The sequence below is a fragment of the Onychostoma macrolepis genome, chromosome 06 (assembly GCF_012432095.1).
Source record: "Onychostoma macrolepis isolate SWU-2019 chromosome 06, ASM1243209v1, whole genome shotgun sequence".
NCBI lineage: Eukaryota > Metazoa > Chordata > Actinopteri > Cypriniformes > Cyprinidae > Onychostoma > Onychostoma macrolepis.
Window position 1 is genome coordinate 30877633 of NC_081160.1, and position 17528 is coordinate 30895160.

The 17528-nt window shown below is 39.4% G+C and overlaps 1 protein-coding gene across 3 annotated transcripts in view; it reads left to right on the forward strand.

The window, feature by feature from the left end:
* The first annotated feature begins 10445 nt into the window (after positions 1–10445).
* Positions 10446–17528, forward strand: part of LOC131542681 (synaptotagmin-2) — a 43416-nt gene continuing 36333 nt past the window's right edge. For 2 of the 3 annotated variants that reach the window (XM_058779583.1, XM_058779587.1), the window contains exons 1-2: positions 10446–10761; positions 12040–12150. The gene's annotated coding sequence lies outside the window, so the exon portion shown is untranslated. Of the gene's footprint in view, positions 10762–12039; positions 12151–17410; positions 17523–17528 lie in introns of all 3 variants that reach the window. The other variant, XM_058779586.1, reaches the window with a different exon arrangement.

Consider the following 17528-nt stretch of genomic DNA (forward strand, 5'->3'; position numbering starts at 1 on the left):
TTATGTGTTTTGTCATCTGTCATAATGTCAGCGCACTGAATGTAACATTTACAGGAGCGTTCAGGATTCAGCAGGCCAAGTGACCCTGAACACTGTCAGCGGAGCCTTGGAAGACTGAATAGGGTGACATTCATTAGTATGGAAATTATTTATTTCTGTGACGCAAACTTTGTACAGACACCTTCCCAACCAGTGGAAACTCAACTGAGAGCAGACGGGTTACTGAAGGTCACACACACACACACACACACGAAGATAAATGTATCTGTGAGAATGCAAAGACTTTAAAAGGACTATGTGCTATGCATGATGTTCATTATCGACTTCTCGGGGTTCCTGTCAGAGAAACCTAAAGCCTAGTGCTTATTTAGTTTGGCCAGCATCATGAAACCCTGCGCCAACACATAAGTAAAGTAACTGATGCAAATGTCTGTTGGCATATGAGAAATAAAACAAATTTGGTGGAGTTTATGCATAATGATACATAAAAAAAAAATCTAAAAATTGAAGGTTTTTATGTAGGCCTTGTTGACCCCGAGCAATATGATCATTTTTACAATCCCACTGGATCTCATGCAGAATGGCCTGGATTCATTTTTTTTTTTTTTTTTTTATACCTGTTTTAGTGTTTGTTATTATATTATTTTAATGTATTGTCGTAATTATAAACACATTGTTTTGTAGTGCAAATAGTTTTACCGTTTACTACAATTTACTGTGGCTAATAAATCGGTCATTCACAGAAAAATAGCTTACTTCCGCATTGTAAAATAAGGTAGAAAGGACAACCAAAAATGTCACTCAAAGAAATCAAAATCTTCTCTAAAAAAGCTCCTCTAGTTGTTACATTCCTTCCCCGTCTGGGGGTTGGGGGAAAGGTGCAACAAACAAGAAAAAGGTTTTTGTGGAGGTCATCACTCCTGTCCCAGCCAGCAATCACCACACAGATTTAAAATATAAGCGATATCTTTTTATTGACTCTGGATTAGGAGAAATAAAAGAGGAAGCAAGAACCTTCAAGAGGGGACCAGGCCAAAACAACAAACAAAATAGGTCTAAATGTTGGGAGGATCAAACTAACTTACCTGAATAAAGAAAATACAAATAACTTACCTCACTCCCTATCTGACCAAAAACAGGAGAACACACAACTAGCAAAAGAAAATGCCGTCCACCTCTCTACGGCTTCCACAATCAAATACAAGCAACAAAAGAATTTGAACAGTATAGTTCAGAGTCAAATTATAAACAGATTAGATTTTGTTAACAAGGAAAGCACTTAGTAACACAAACTCAAGGCTTTAGGCCCTCACAACAATCAACCAAACCACATGCTGGGGCAGGAGGAAAGACTCTCTCCTTCCTGGCTTTCCACCTCAGCTTTATCCACCAGCTCCCATCTCGTCAACCAATCAGGTCACCCCCAGAGTTTGGTTTTAATTGGGCACAGCTGATGTCCATACCTGGCAGAAGGGAGGACTGAGAGAGAGAGAAACCAGAGAGGGAGTACAAAACAACACAATGCAAAACAAAATAAAAAAACACTTGTCATTTTTATTTACAAGGTATACCTTGTAAGTAAGGGTGGGTGTGTTACATCCCAGGGCGTATTTGTTAAATTCCCGATCTACATTTGTGATGTATGTGGTCACCATTTATTTGTTTGGTGCAATGTGGTTGTACTTTGTGTTTTATTTTGTTTTGCATTGTGTAGCCCTTTCAGATGTCTCTGATTTTAAACCTATTGTAATGCTGAGAGACACTGGGTCTGCACAGTCACTAATTTTGGAGAGTGTGTTACCTTTCTCGTCTCAGTCATACACTGGTACAGATGTCTTAATTCGTGGTGTGGAATTGGGTTGCGTGCCCGTACCTCTGCATACTATGCACATAAAGTCCAATCTCATTTCAGGCCCTGTGAAAATTGGCGTACGTTCACATCTACCAGTTGAAGGTGTGAGCATGATTTTGGGAAATGACCTGGTGGGTGAAAAGGTTTTTCCATGTCCAATTGTGTCTGCTGAGCCTGATGTTGAGGCCCAAACTGATGTCTCTAAAAGGTTTCCCTCTGTTTTCCCGGCATGTGCTGTAACTCGTGCTCAGCCACAAAGATTTGATGATGTAGTTGATATTTCAGAATATTTCTTATCTTCCTCTGCTGATGTGGTAGAGAGCAAACTGTCAGTTACGACCAGGCAAACTGCTGAAACTGTTAGGGAAAACCAGCAGTCGCCCTTGAAGGTGGGCCGAGAGCAGTTAGCTGCTGCCCAAAGGGCAGACGTGAATATGACGAAATGTATTGATGCTACTGTAGACAAATCACAAGTCTCAAAATGCAGAGTAGGTTACTTCTGGGAGGATGATGTACTAATGCATTGGTGGAGGCCACAGATTGCTGATGATGATGATCGTCACATGGTTTATCAAATTGTTCTGCCTTCTGGTTACCATGCCCAAGTTCTACATTTGGCCCATGAGCATGTGTTCTCTGGTCATCTCGGGGTGACTAAAACCTATCAGCGACTTATTAAATACTTCTTTTGGCCTGGTGTAAAATCTGCAGTCTCAAAATTTGTTAAGTCATGCCATGTTTGTCAGTTGGCTGGAAATCCCAATCAGACAATTCCACAGGCTCCCCTTCAGCCCATTCCCGTTATGGGAGAACCCTTTGAGAGACTATTGATTGATTGTGTGGGACCACTACCCAAGTCCAAGTCCGGGTATCAGTACATTCTTACTATCATGTGTACAGCCACCCAGACATACCATTGCGTTCCATCAAGACTAAAGCAGTAGTAAAAGAGCTCATCAAGTTCTGTTCAACCTTTGGATTACCCAAAGTCATTCAGACAGACCAGGGGTCAAATTTCACATCTCATGTTTTTGAACAGATAGTACAAGAGTTAGGTGTGGAACATCAGTTATCAAGCGCATATCACCCAGAGTCGCAGAGGGTCCTTGAGCGATTTCATCAGACCCTAAAGTCACCGATGCGTGCCTACTGTATAGAGAGTGGTAAGGACTGGGCAGAGGGATTACCTTTGTTATTGTTTGCTGTAAGAGGAACTAAACAGGAATCCCTGGGTTTCAACCCAGCTGAGCTGGTGTTCGGTCACATGGTGCGAGGGACACTGAAACTACTAAGTTACCAAAAACTCCCCACTGGTGTCTACCTTTAACTATGTGAGTTCTTTTCGTGAGAGGCTTCACAAGGCTTGGGATGTTGCTAAGGCCCATCTTGCTGGAGTCCAGTCTAAGATGAAAACCCGTTATGACCAAAAAAGTGTTGTGTGCAGTTTTCAACCAGGTGACTCTGTGCTGGTACTACTCCCTGTTCCTGGCTCAGTCATGCAGGCAAGGTTCTCTGGTCCATATGTGATTGACAAAAGGCTGAGCTGCACAAACTATGTTATCTGTACCCCTGATCGGCATCGCAAAAGCAGGATGTGTCACATAAATATGCTAAAGGCTTATGTATCAAGAGATGAGGCAAAGCCTGTTGTTCTTGTTAAACCAGTATCAGTGGATGCTGTACTTAACTGCCCATATACCCCAGAAGCCGATGGCTTAGTGGACGGAAATGCTCAAGTATCTTGTGGCAGATTGCCAAACTCTGCTTTTTTATCCATTTTGGAGTTGTACCTTTCCTATTTGCATGAAGATCAGCGTAGTAGTATTGTTGAACTGATCAGGAAATACCCGGCACTGTTCCATGATGTTCCTTCCCAAACCAGTGTCGTAAGTCATGACATAGATGTTGGTGAATCTCCACCCATTAAGCAGCATCCATACCGCGTAAACCCACACAAACGGCAACTAATGAAAAATGAGGTTGATTATTTGTTGCAACATGGATTTGCTGTACCCAGCCAGAGTCCATGGAGTTCTCCGTGCCTGCTTGTTCCCAAGTCAGATAACTCCTTATGATTTTGTACTGACTACCGAAAAGTGAACAATGTGACAAAACCAGACTCCTTTCCCCTCCCTAGAATGGAAGACTGTGTAGACAGGGTAGGTTCTTCACGTTATGTCACCAAGTTGGACCTCCTAAAAGGCTACTGGCAGGTACCTTTAACACCCGTGCCAGTGAAATCTCTGCCTTCGTTACCCCTGACAACTTCCTTAATTATACTGTTATGGCTTTCGGGATGCGAAATGCTCCTGCCACCTTTCAGAGATTAATGCAGATGGTCTTATCAGGAGTACAGAACTGTGAAGTTTACCTAGATGACATTGTAATCTATTCAATGACATGGGAAGATCATATAAGAAACCTGGAAGCAGTGTTAAAGCGGTTGAATAAGGCTTCTTTAACACCAAACCTTGCTAAGTGTGAGTTTGCAAGGGCAGTTGTCACATACCTTGGCAAATTAGTCGAGCAGGGCCAGGTAAGGCCAGTTGAAGCCAAAGTTTCTGCCATCATTGAGTTCCCCTCCCCCACGAACAAACGTGAGTTATGCCGTTTTCCTGGGATGGCTGGGTACTACCGAGGGTTTTGCAAAAATTTTGCCTCGGTAGTTTCCCCTCTAACAGACCTTTTGAGTTCAGAACGAAAGTTTTTGTGGAGTCCTGAGTGTAAATCTGCTTTTCAGGCAGCCAAGGATCTTTTGTGTAACGCTCCAATCCTGTCTGCTCCTAACTTTACCCTCCCATTCCAGCTACAGGTAGATGCTAGTGCTCATGGAGCTGGAGCAGTGCTCCTACAGGAGGATGGCTTTGGTATTGAGCACCCAATATGCTATTTTTCTAAGAAGTTCTCAAAATGCCACAAACACTATAGTACAGAGAAAGAGGCCCTTGCATTATTGCTAGCTCTGCAGCATTTTGAGGTCTACCTAGGCTCTGGCAGTGGTAGTCCAATAGTGGTTTATACAGATCACAACCCCTTGGTTTTTCTTTCACGTATGTCAAATTCCAACTAGCGGTTAATGAGGTGGTCCCTCATTGTTCAAGAGTTTAACCTGGACATACGGTATAAAAAGGGGGCAGAAAATGTAGTAGCAGATGCACTGTCTCGAGCTCATGATAGTGAAGACTAAAGTATGAATCAAGTGTAAAAGAAATAAATAAATAAAAAAACAACTTGTCATTTTGTTTTGCATTGTGTTGTTTTGTACACAAATACGTCCTGGGAGTTCAGTCAATCTTGTTTTAAAGACAAGATTTTTGTATTTCAGTATGGATGTTTATATATTAATTTGTAAATTTAATTGACTAATTAAAGAAAAAGATTATAAATGCAATATGTTTGCCATATATGCACTGTTGAGATGTGTGTATATTTCTAAACAGTAGATGGCAGCACCTTTGCTGTTTTGAAACCGAATTTAGCTGTCAAAACAGTCAGCCTTAAGAGCAGACGACATACTCAGCATATTCAGAGCAAAGAAACAAGCCCAGGGCCAGGCCAGATCTGTGGTAATAAAACACTCTGGCTCTGTTCCAAACCCTCGCTGTCTACTGTCTACTGTCTACAGACACAGACAGCACAATAAAGTCTGGCATTAGCATGTTGCTAGACAAAAGGCCAAATACTCTAATTAATATTATATACAGCAAGTAATATACCAAAGCATAACAAATATTGATGCCAGCATACCAGATACAGAGAAAGTGGGAGAAATAATCAACATTTCTAATTTCTTTGCCCGCTTTTTTATTTTATTTTTTTATTTTTATTTTTTTTCACAGAACTGCATTCTGGGATTGCTTTCTTCATGAAGATGCAATGAATGCTGCCTTCAAATATGGCCAAGTAAATCTGGAACAGTCTTTGTATTGTATCAGGACAAGCCTATAATGTCTCAGGTTTTGGGACAGTCAGTGGACATTACTACAGCTCCCTCTGCTGACCTTGCATGTCCAAAACATTCATATACAGCTGTTCTCCAAGTGACACCAATAACAGTTTATTAGTTCATTATTGTGAACAAGGCCACTTCTTAATGAAATCTGGGTCCAAAGTATGCTACACATCCTTGAAGTGCCATATACATTTCTCATACCCTTACAAGATAACACAGTGTATCTCTAGTTACACTAGCAATCAAACGTTTAAGATTTTTTTTTAAATGTTTTGAAAGAAGTTTCTTATGCTCATCAATGCAGTAATATTGTGAAATATTACAAAAATATAATTTTTGTAGAAACTATGATATGTTTCATTTAGCATTCTTTTATTTGAAATAGAATCATTTGTAACTGTCACTTTTGATGAATTTAATGCATGCTCAACTCAAAGCTTTATTTAATTTTGTTGATCAACCTTTAACATGACTCACAGAATAACAATTTGAATAACATAAAGACTGTACTAGATTCAAAACACCACCAGAACCCATCACAGCGCTGGCTCTACCTCCAAACCCACACAACCACTTGACTTATTCAGTATGGACTGAACTTAGAACTTGCTTTTCAGCCTAAGATACTCAGAAGTTTGATTGAATCTGAAGCTGACTTCATCTGTGGATTTTCACAGCTGCCTGTGCCATTTGAGTCTGCTGGGTTTGAGGTCACAGTGCACAGTCTGTTGAGATGGTTATTTTCTACACCGGAGTGCAGAAATTTGAAGAAATGCCAATTTGAGCCCAGAGACTGGGACCTGAATCTGAAATAGGAAGGGATCTGGTCAAGAAATCCTGAAGGAATGCTGCTGGATTGCTGCTGGACATTGCATGATTTGGAATCAATCCGAAAGGAATTAAATCTGAAGAAAAAGGTCAGTGTATACAGTAGCACCTTGATTTACAGATAAATAGTTCATCCAAAAATGAAAATGTATTCCCTCTCAGGCCATCCAAGATGTAGATGAGTTTGTTTCTTCATTGGAACAGATTTGGAAAAACTGAGCATTCCATCACTTGCTCAGCAATGGATCCTCTGCAGTGAATGGGTGCCGTCAGAATGAGAGTCTAAACAGCTGATAAAAACATCACAAGTAATCCACACCACTCCAGTCCATCAATTAACATCTTGAGAAACCAAAAACTGCGTGTCTGTAGGAAACAAATCCATCATTTAGATGTTTTTAACTTCAAACCATTGCTTCCGGCTAAAATCCAAGTTCATAATCCATAATAACACTTCCTCCAGTGAAAAAGGCCAACTCCTGCTGTCCTCTCACATTAAAATCCACGTACATATTTGTTTAGAACTGTTGCTTGATCTGTGCATATTTCTCTCCCGATTCAGATGAGATTACTTTTTCACTGGAGGAAGCATTATTATGGATTATAGACTCATATTTTAGCTGGAAGCAACAGTTTAAAGTTAAAAACACCTCAGTGGTGAATTAGTTTCTTTCACACATGCAGCTTTTGTCTTCACAAGACATTAACTGATGGACTGGAGAGGTGTGGATTACTTGTGGATTATTGCGATGTTTTTATCAGCTGTTTGGACTCTCATTCTGACGGCACCCATTCACTACAGAGGATCCATTGACGAGCAAGTGATGTACAGAAATGCTAAATAATCTGTGCTGCAGAGTGAACATGATGTTCACCACAATTCAATCTAATTAAGAAATTATGATTTATCTGTTTAATTATCAATAACGTCATCATAAATTCTCCAATCTTTACCATCCACAACCTAGCAAATGCAAAACCAGGATACGCATATAGTTTCCAAAGCAATCCATCTGTGATGTACTGTAATCTGATAACATATGTAGCATTCCTCACAGAGATGAATGATGGAGCCGGCTGTATTGTATCAGGTTTATGGTGCTTGTCATTCCGGCGGCATCACTATTGTGGCATCGCAGCTGGACAAACAAATGATGCTCAATGGATGTTCTGTCTACTGCAATAAGATTTGATGATATAGACAGACAGCACTCAACTGAATTTCAGAGCAGAAAACGCAATAAAATTTCATCGAGGCTTGCTGACAACAGACTGACATATATTTCTAGAATATGCTTTGCATAAACAGCCTGTCAATGGTGTTTTGTAATGAGAGAAAGTCCTAGTCAAGACCTAACTTGAGAACTGGAAAGGAAAAGTTGCATAAAGTGCTCTGGGCGGTTGCTAGGCAGCTGCTAGAGCGCTCTGGAAGGTAACTAGGCAGCTTCTAGGCAGTTGTAAAGTTGATTTGGGTGGTTTATATTTACTGTCTCTCTTGAAGGCTGCACCCACCGGAAGTTGCATTTGTTGGCCGCATATTTCATTGAGGATGTGTCTTTTTTTTTTAAACATTTGTATTTAACTTTAATTTTGATTTCAGTTTTAGTCAGTTCAACTTATTTTATTAGCTGACATTTTATTTCAGATAGTTTTTTAGTGTTTTAAAGGTTTTTTTAGTGTGTGAGTTTTTCATTTTGTTTTGTTTTTAATAAATATTTAGTTTTTATTTAATAAATAACTTATATTTTCAATTTTTATGTTAACTTAAGTTTTAGTAATTTTATGTTTTTGTCATTTTTATTAGTTTTTTAAATGCATATATTTTTCATTTAGCTCTAATTTATTTATTTAATGTTAGTAATTTTAGTACTTCATCTTTAGCCACAGTTTGTACAATACCAGTTGTTAGACTTATCATAATTCAGTACACAAAACTGTAATAGCATGCATCTTTCGTCTGGCACTCCACAGTATTTTTACGTTTAAATTAAGCACCGGAAGCACTGTAAATTTTCTTAATGCATCCAAGGAATTCTTGCTCTGTCATGCAGCCTGAGTTTTCTCCAGTCAAAAATACAGTGCTAGCTGGCCAAAAGCTGCATCCCACTTTGCCAAAGGAGAGCTCTGCAGGCACAGAAACAGGATGACTTGGACATCTGCCACAGCCCGGAAGACTCTACTGCTGCCTCAATAATAATAAATCCAATCATAGAGCCAGTCCGCTACACCCGTTTGACATTCATAAAACCCGGCTGACATTCTACAGGACTCTATGTAGGTTATTACATTGCCAATTTTCTAAAGCACCATGTGTTTATGTATACCTGACAAAAACACAGATACGTAAAGGAATAAAAACGATGCAGTAACTGGAATGAACTTTAGATCTACTATAGAACATTGGTTTCTGATTAGATATCAACATTGCACTAGCACATGTAAAAATCCCTGAAATGGTGGAAGCTTGCACATACTGTGTAACTTCAAGTTTGCAGTTTGTTTATCCAATCTGAAGGAATTCGCAATCATGTGGAAAGAATCCAGGCGCAGCGGCTCGACCCCTCTGGCCAAAGGCCTGACTTTATTGATTGATTTTAGATGTTGACGTGTTGGACTCCATCAAACCCATTTAATTAGTATTGAGGCACCAGGCTGCAAATGGAGATAGACTAAAGGGGGAGGGAGACTGAAATCATTCGGCTGATCTGTTTAAATATCATACAGCACGGCTAACCAGCCCCTTCTAGAATTAGATAATGAAACTACATGAGTTTGTATCCTACTTTACGAAGGAAACACAGCACAGTTCATCAGACAGTGACGGTGAGAGTCGGTCTGACAGTGTAAGATATGGTGACTGTGAACTGCTTCTATTATTATGAGGTTCTGGAGTGTGTGGACGGATTGCTCTGCTGGAGAGTGAGTTCTACAGCAAGTCCCATCAGTCTTTAATAATTTACATAGAGCACATTAAGTTACATGCTGCTGGAGCGCAGCAGGCTGGAGTCAGAGCAGGGCCAAAGAGTTATTATATTTACTGCAGACAAGGAGCTTTAAAATATGCCATTCATTTCAGTGTCATCTGGTCGGTTTGCGCAGACTCTACCGGAAGTACGCAAAATGGAGGCTGCCATCTTTAAGACACTCAGTTCTGGGACAGGATCTTTTGCTAGCTTTTAAAAAAAAAAAGGAAAATGATTACTTGGTGAATTATGACCTCATAAATTAATATGCATTTATGCATTTAACAGTGATTAATGAAACACCATAAGTCAATAGTGTATATCCTTATATTTTATGTTTTGTCTACTGATTAGTTGGATAGTTGACATGTTACTGTCAGTGTTAAGAAGTAGCTACCAAATAGCCTTTCCTGGCTTGCTGGTTAAATACGTACAGTTCACAATAAAAGAGTCGTTAATTGTTTTCGCTAAAGAGCACATACAATTTGTGGTGGGAGAAGCATGTTGCCATGCTGAAGACATCTGCTGGCTGAAGTTGTGCAAATACAATGAGAACACAAAATTAAAATAGTATTTAACTTTAGTAGTATTTTATTACTTTGAAGCCCTTATTTATTTTTAAAGAATATTATTTAAACTTTTACTCAATTTTTATGAATTTAAATTGTGAATAAACTGAGTGGTTCAAGGGTTCACTTGAAATCAGCTACTGTACAATACTACGTTATATCTAACCATTTCAGAACGTTTCTGTAACGTAACGTCGAGCCTCCATCACGTGTTATAGTTCGATCAGCTCCGAAGCTCTGATTCGAAGCAAAGGATTCATAAACGTTTCGAAGATTCGTGAAGAGTTGTTTCGAACGGAGCGATTCAAAGCGATTCGTACGAACAGTTGCTTTTGAGTTATGAATCGGTTCCTTAAAAACTAACGTTAGTCGATTCTCTAAAATAAACACGCTTGTGAACATTGGGCTCAGCTTTGTTAAACATGCGAAAAAGATTGAATATTCTGTGTTGCGTGCTGAATGTTATTATCAAAACATTGTTTTACCAAGGTTCAATCACCACTGTAAGACATGAACTGTAAGCGGGAATCTCAGTCTTTTAAATGTCAACGGTTATTTTGACTGCTGGTCTGTCTGAAGACGGTGCTTTTTGGAGCTGTAAGTATTTTTTATTTTTTATGTCAGAACATAAAAATAATCCGGTAAATGACGCAAAACCTATAATTTGGATTTTTATAAGATGATATTTCGGTTCTGTTTACAAACTATGTTTTTGTCATTCAATAACCTGCCATCCCGATTGATCGATTCCTACAGAAATTTTGTTTTTGCTGCACTTCACTAGCAATATTTGTTAATTTATATATATATATATATATATATATAATACATTTAAAATTTAAATGGAATGATTGTGATGTGAACAGCCTGTGAGTATATAACGTTATCGGTAACTGACACAAACCGTTTTTCATTTTGACACGGACATCTTGCTCTTCATCAACCAAGTCACTTTGATTCAGTTCAGTTAAGTATTCTTCAGACTTATTCAAACCGGTAACTCGGTTTTATTGAACTATCCTTTAATTAAAAGAACCGGTTAATAGTCTCTTGAAGCTGACTTTTTTTGGTCGCGTTTTCAACGGACTAAAACGAATCGGCTCATAAGAGTCATTTTTTTCTGAATCTGTCCACACTGGTCGCCTTGTATTTTACAAAGATTTGTACAAAGATTTATTGTCATTATTTCGGGGTACACGCTCTCTTTATTCATTCACATTCAGTACAATTTCGCATTAAATATGTAATGTCTTTTGTTATTACGCTGAAGATGCATCAGCAGCGAGAACGCATCCTCTGAAGTCCTCCGCATCTTTCGCGCTTCTCTCTGCAGCTCGTTGATTGGTTACTGCGTCTCTCTCGCTCTCTCTCTCTCTGGCCCCGCCCTCTCGCGTTCTCCTCCCCTCTTCTCCTCTCACTCCAACCTACCTGATTTTCACAGCTCAGCATTCTCTTTACATGCAGCTAGTGTAGGTTTTTAAAAGCAGGAGGGGTGGGATGGGTTTCAGAGTGTGCTGTGAAAAAAAAAATCCTCCTCACCCAATTGGAAATGGGAGGAGTTTTTATTGAGCCGTGATTGAACCAATGACAGCTCAGTGCCGGGAAATACAGCAGTGAAACACCAGGGGCTGTGGTGCTGAGCAACGATTGCAGGGTGTGAGACTAGAAATGTGTGTGTGTGCATGAGAGCATCTCTGCATCTGTCCCGATCTGAGCTATTGTGTGTGTGTGCATGTGTGTGTGAGCGTGGGTGTGCGTAGAGGAAGACATAAGGGGTGTGTGTGTGTTTGCACAGGTCTGATATTTCCAACACAACCAGAAGAGGATAAACCAAAAGTCCTCATTGTTGTCACTTTTCTTCCCCCCCCCCCCAAGCTCTCCAAGTGCCCTGCGCGCTCTGCGAAGTTTCTTTCCTCATCCCCCCTCTGCATCACCACCCTCCTCTTGGTGCAGTACATCTCCAGTGAGGATACACACGCTACAGAGGTAAGTACAGTATCCCCTTTTATGAAAAAGCATGCCTTTTATACAATGCAGTTTAACATTTTAATGCTTAGACAGGAGTCTAAATATAGTCTTTCAGTCATTATAATAAAAAATCAGGGAGAGGCGGCGTATGTCAGAGAGGGGAGAGAGGAAGATCTTTGTCAGCGAGTGGAACTTTCTCAGCGTGCAGGAGAGTGCGAGTGCGTAGCGTCCTAGTGCTGCAGTATCACATTACATAATAGTGGCTGATGTGCGTAGAATAGAACTTGAGAGTCTCATAATTTGTACACACAATATGCATCTCTTGATAACTCAGAGATGCGGTCTGACACATCACTGCCGGCTTTGTAGGTTGAGCATGCATGATCATAAAACACAACTGCAGCTGTTTGTGCACTTTTTAATGTTGTTATGCCAAGTTTTTTTTAATGGTTTTTGTGCATTGAAACACTACAGCATTCTCTTGAATTGTTTGAGTTGATAGTATAAGCTGTTTTGCAGACTATTTAGGGTTGGCGTCCAGCAGAGAGCTCGTTACTGGCCGTGCGGCTGCTGATCGTGCCATCTTTTTGCTGATCAAGCTGTTCTGCCGACAACAGGCGCAGATTTACTCGCCCTGTCTGCTGGCGAAGGATGTTATAAACCTGATTACCTTGAGGTTTAGGGGAAGTGAACTGCATCCTCTTGTTTTTCTCATTTAACATTTTATTATGCATGAACTGCGTTGAGGTCAGTTGGAAAAGTCGAGGGTTGTGTGTTGTGTTCATTCTTGCGTGTACCTGCACTTCTGAAAGACATCCCGGCAGGGCCGATAACAGGAAAAGGCAATTTAAGAGGTAATCTCATTGATTGCAGTGGCGACCAGGTGAATAGCACTGAAGAAAGACAAATGCAGACAGATAGATGACTGGGAGGTGCCCTGGGGCGCAATGCTTTGACTAAGTGCTTCTGGTCAGTCCTTGAGAGCGCCACATAATAACGGCACTCGTTTAGATTCAGAGTAGACCTCGCTCTACTCAAAGCAGAGGTGAGACAGAGGAGGCATCGCCGCATTGGACACATTCACACACGCACACACATGCACACACACACACACACACACACACACACACACACTTGTGTGAGGGTTATGTGTGGAGGCTGTTCAGTGGAGTGAAACCGTTTCCCCTTCCTGTAATAAATCATGCTCCCTTGCTGCTGTACAGGGGCCGGTAATATTTGAAGAAGAACATTGTCCCTTTTTTTGTTTTACAGTAATGGATAGGACTTGGGTAATAATGACGCAGTATCAGGACTCATAACTCAACAGACTCCTAATGCACAGTTATTATAAAGAACATCTCGCTCGTCATGAGCTTGGGGACGTTGCTTTCAGTTTATGTTCTTGTATTTACTGATTTTTCTTATTTGGAGTATCAGTGACATACCCGAACCTCTTATTTTTCTATCTATATCTCTTGCTCTCTAGAGTGCCGTATGTTTTTAAAAGTGGATATCTGCTTGATGGTTCATGAAATTGAATGGTCTTTGCCTGCTGTAATCGTGTCTTGCTGAAATTGGTATGCGTTCACATAAAGCGTAAGGGTCTCCCTGTGGTTCTTCTAATCAACATGGTTGAAATGACCATCGGCACGCTTTAAATGTGTTCTTTTCTTTCTTAATAAGCTGATATCATTACTTTCATAAAAGCCACAATAGGATATCGTTATTGCAGCAGGGTCAGCAGGTTGCATAGTCAAGATATAAACAGTACAGTTAGATATATGTGTGTAAGCATACACTTCTGAGAATGAATAAACATAGTGACAGGCTGATATATTGAGTGTCAGATGATTTATTTGAGATTATGGGCATCGCCTGTTGTAGTTTCCCCTTGTGTTAGTTTCAAAATAAAAAGATAGCATCATCAAACAATGAGTAATTTACATTTTTGTTGTTTTTTCTTTTGTGCATTTCGAGTAAATATTGTGTAAAATAGGTGATAATCATTTTATTTTATTTTATTATTTTCCATTGCCCATACTAGAGTAAGTGTTAATATTTTATTTTATTTTCCGTTGCCCAACCTGAAAATTGTTAATATTTTATTTTCCAATGCCCAGCCTGAAATTTTTTTTTTTTTTTTATCCCCACCCTGTTCTATAGATAATGAGACCAGCCTTTAAAAGGCCTGTATTGGTGAAACACTACATACAATCAAAATGGCCACGTAATATGTTTGTCATAAGGCAGTGATTCGCAGACTGTGCATTTGCCAGGTTCACTGTTAATGAAACAATTGATCTGTCGTCAGTGATGCTGCACTGAAGGAATCATGAGCAAGCTGTTTAAATCGGCTAAAAAAGCCTTTCTAAACACATTTTCTTTATTTTTATCACTTCCTGTTTTCGTACAGCAGCATTTCAAGGTGTGGTAGTATCATGTTCTCTCTCTCTCTCTTTTTACCTATCCATCCGTATCTTCTCTTTTTTGCGCCGACGCAGCTTTGATTTAGCAGCATCTTCGCTGTCACATCAATCACTCCTCATGTAATGGCTTCGTAAACTCTGAGTGCTTAACGTGGGCAATGCAGAAATACAATTCCTCAGTCACGCCAGCTGTTTTGGACACTACATATGTTCATTCACAATAACAAAAGGGAAGCTCTGCGGTTTGGGTTTGTTTGATATACTAATGGATGTGATTGTCACTGCAGTGTTTAGTGAAAGCCAGAATACAGCCAGCAAATTAGTAGTGGGGATTTGATTCGTTCCAGTGAGTTGACTCTTTTGAGATTCATTCAGTGACACTTTCTGTCTCTTACGAATCATTGAATCATTTGCTTAAAAACACAGAATCATTCTAAAACACAGAATCATTCATGACCGAGACAAGTCGTATTGTCCTTTTTAAAAATGTGCATGTTACAGATCTACTAAGAGACTCTAGAAGCGTTAAGCAATTTTGTAAACATGTAATTCAATAATAATTTTTTCACATATTTAAAAATTGGGATAATTAAATCTTTAATAATGTGTCACTGCATGAAAGTGAACAACAGTGATTTGTTCACAAGATTCACAACACTTATTCGTTCACAACGTAAATACCACAACTGAACGCAACGATCTCGCCCTGTCCATCAGATTACTCAGATCAGCAACCGAGTTTGTCATGTTCGTGACAGCTCTATAACATAATATTTAGTAAGGACAGCCAAGGTGCTGGGCTTTTAGATTTAGTGCCCTCAGGCTGCGAGATGTTACAGCATGCTGACTAAATCAGATGTGGAAGGTGTGTGTGTGGGAGTGTTAGAGAACAAGAAAGCAATTTTACAGTTCTATGATATTGACCCTTTGCTAAGCTCCGCCCCCTTTGGTTACCATTGCTCGCTCAGATAAGCCTTATAGAACTGGAATGAACTGTGAACAGTGTGATTTTCAGTAAAATGTGTATATAAAGTGGTAAAAATGGAATAGATATAATTTTTTACATGGTCTGTGAAGTGAGAACATTCGTCTTGACAGAAAATTTAAAATTACACAGTAAAAGAGACTGAATCAGAATGGAAAAGAGAAAAGCCTCATTTGAAAGTGTTTATAACTGATAACATACTGTACGCAAAAATGAGCTTTTATAAAAATAACCAATGTACATTTTAAAAATGTAAAAATACACAACCTTTTACCGTTTTCTTAGATAATTTCTTTCCAATTCAATTTAAAGCTATTTAAACACATAGAACTTGCGCTGACTTTCATTAGAAAAGAGTAAAATTTTGTTGGATAATCGACAGGACGACAGGATTGGTCAGCTACATTTTAAAGGTGGGACTCAGCAAAGAATCTGTAAGCTCGCTCTGTTTTATTGGCTAAACGTTGTCTCTTCTTAATGATATCATTGCTGTTTTGTCAGTCAAACTGATGGATAGGCATTGACCTTTCTGCGTTTGTGGTTTTTGTAGTCAAAACAAAAGTAAAATCTATTATGATGGAAATGACTCTAGGCACTGGTGGCATTTGGCTTTATGCTAATTTGAAAATACTGTCTTTTGTGTGTTCGTCCATGAGGCAAATTATGTATGCATTTTTATACAACTTCACATATTGTATTTGCAATTACATAATCTTGCAGCAATAACCCGTCAGGTGAAGCAGTGGTGCTGTAAAACGAGGCGTGAATGGTAGCAAATGGCTGGGTGGGTGACTGTGGGCCACAGCGCCTCAGGCTAACACATGGAGACTACTGCACGGCACACAGTTACTGGTGCAGTGTGTGTCTACCCCCCCCGAGACACACACACACACACGCGCGCGCGAGTATTACTCAGAAAGCTCTTCTACACTCCACTGCCAATTCTGACAAAGACAAACGGAGTTGAAGTGTATATTGCTGAATTAGACAGTTTGTGTGTATGTGAATTTGTGTGCGCGTTTATCTCTTACAAACAAGCATTGTAGCTGTACTGTGGTACAGTGATGGTATCAGAGAGTAATAGCCTACCTTACCTTACTAATAGCCATATTATGCATGTCAGAAGACTGATGTGTTATTTTAGTATTTTATTATTAATAGTATTATTTTGGTATTACTATTATAGTATTTTTGAATATTTCGAATTGTATATTTTCAGTTTTCTTTTCATTTCAGCGTTTATGTGCTTTTGTCATTTTTATTAGTTTTTAAATATTATTAAAGGTGGGGTAAGTGATTTCTGGTAGCCAATGTTGATATTTCAAATCTCCAAAACAAACACGCCCCTACCCCAAAAGGGTCTCGCCCCTGTTTTGATAGCTCCACCCCACACATACGTATGCATCCCAGGCAACAATTAGTTCTGTGAAATATTTAAATGTTTCTATTTAGCTTAAATATTTTCAGTTCTAGTAATTTTAGTGCTTAAACTTATTTTTAGTATGAATAGTTTCAAATTTGCTCACTCTTGGGCCATCCAAGATGTAGATGAGATTGTTCCTTAATCAAACAGATGTGGAGAAATTTAGCAATACATCACTTGCTCACCAATAGATCCTCTGCTGTAAGTGGGTGCTGTCAGAATGAGAGTCCAAACAGCTGATAAAAACATAATTATCCTTTTTCACTGTAGGGAAACTTTATTATGGATTATGAACTTGTATTCTGACCAGAAACAACGATTTAAAGTTAAAACATCTTGATGGATTTGTTTCTTACAAACACGCAGCTTTTGGCTTCACGAGATGTTCATTGATGTACTGGAGTGGTGTGGATTACTTGTGGTTTATTGTGATGTTTTTATCAGCTGTTTGGACTCCCATTCACTGCAGAGGATCCATTGGTGGGCAAGCGATGCTACATTTCTCCAAATCTGTTCTGATAAAGGAAACTCATCTACATCTTGGATGAGGGTGAGGGTGAGT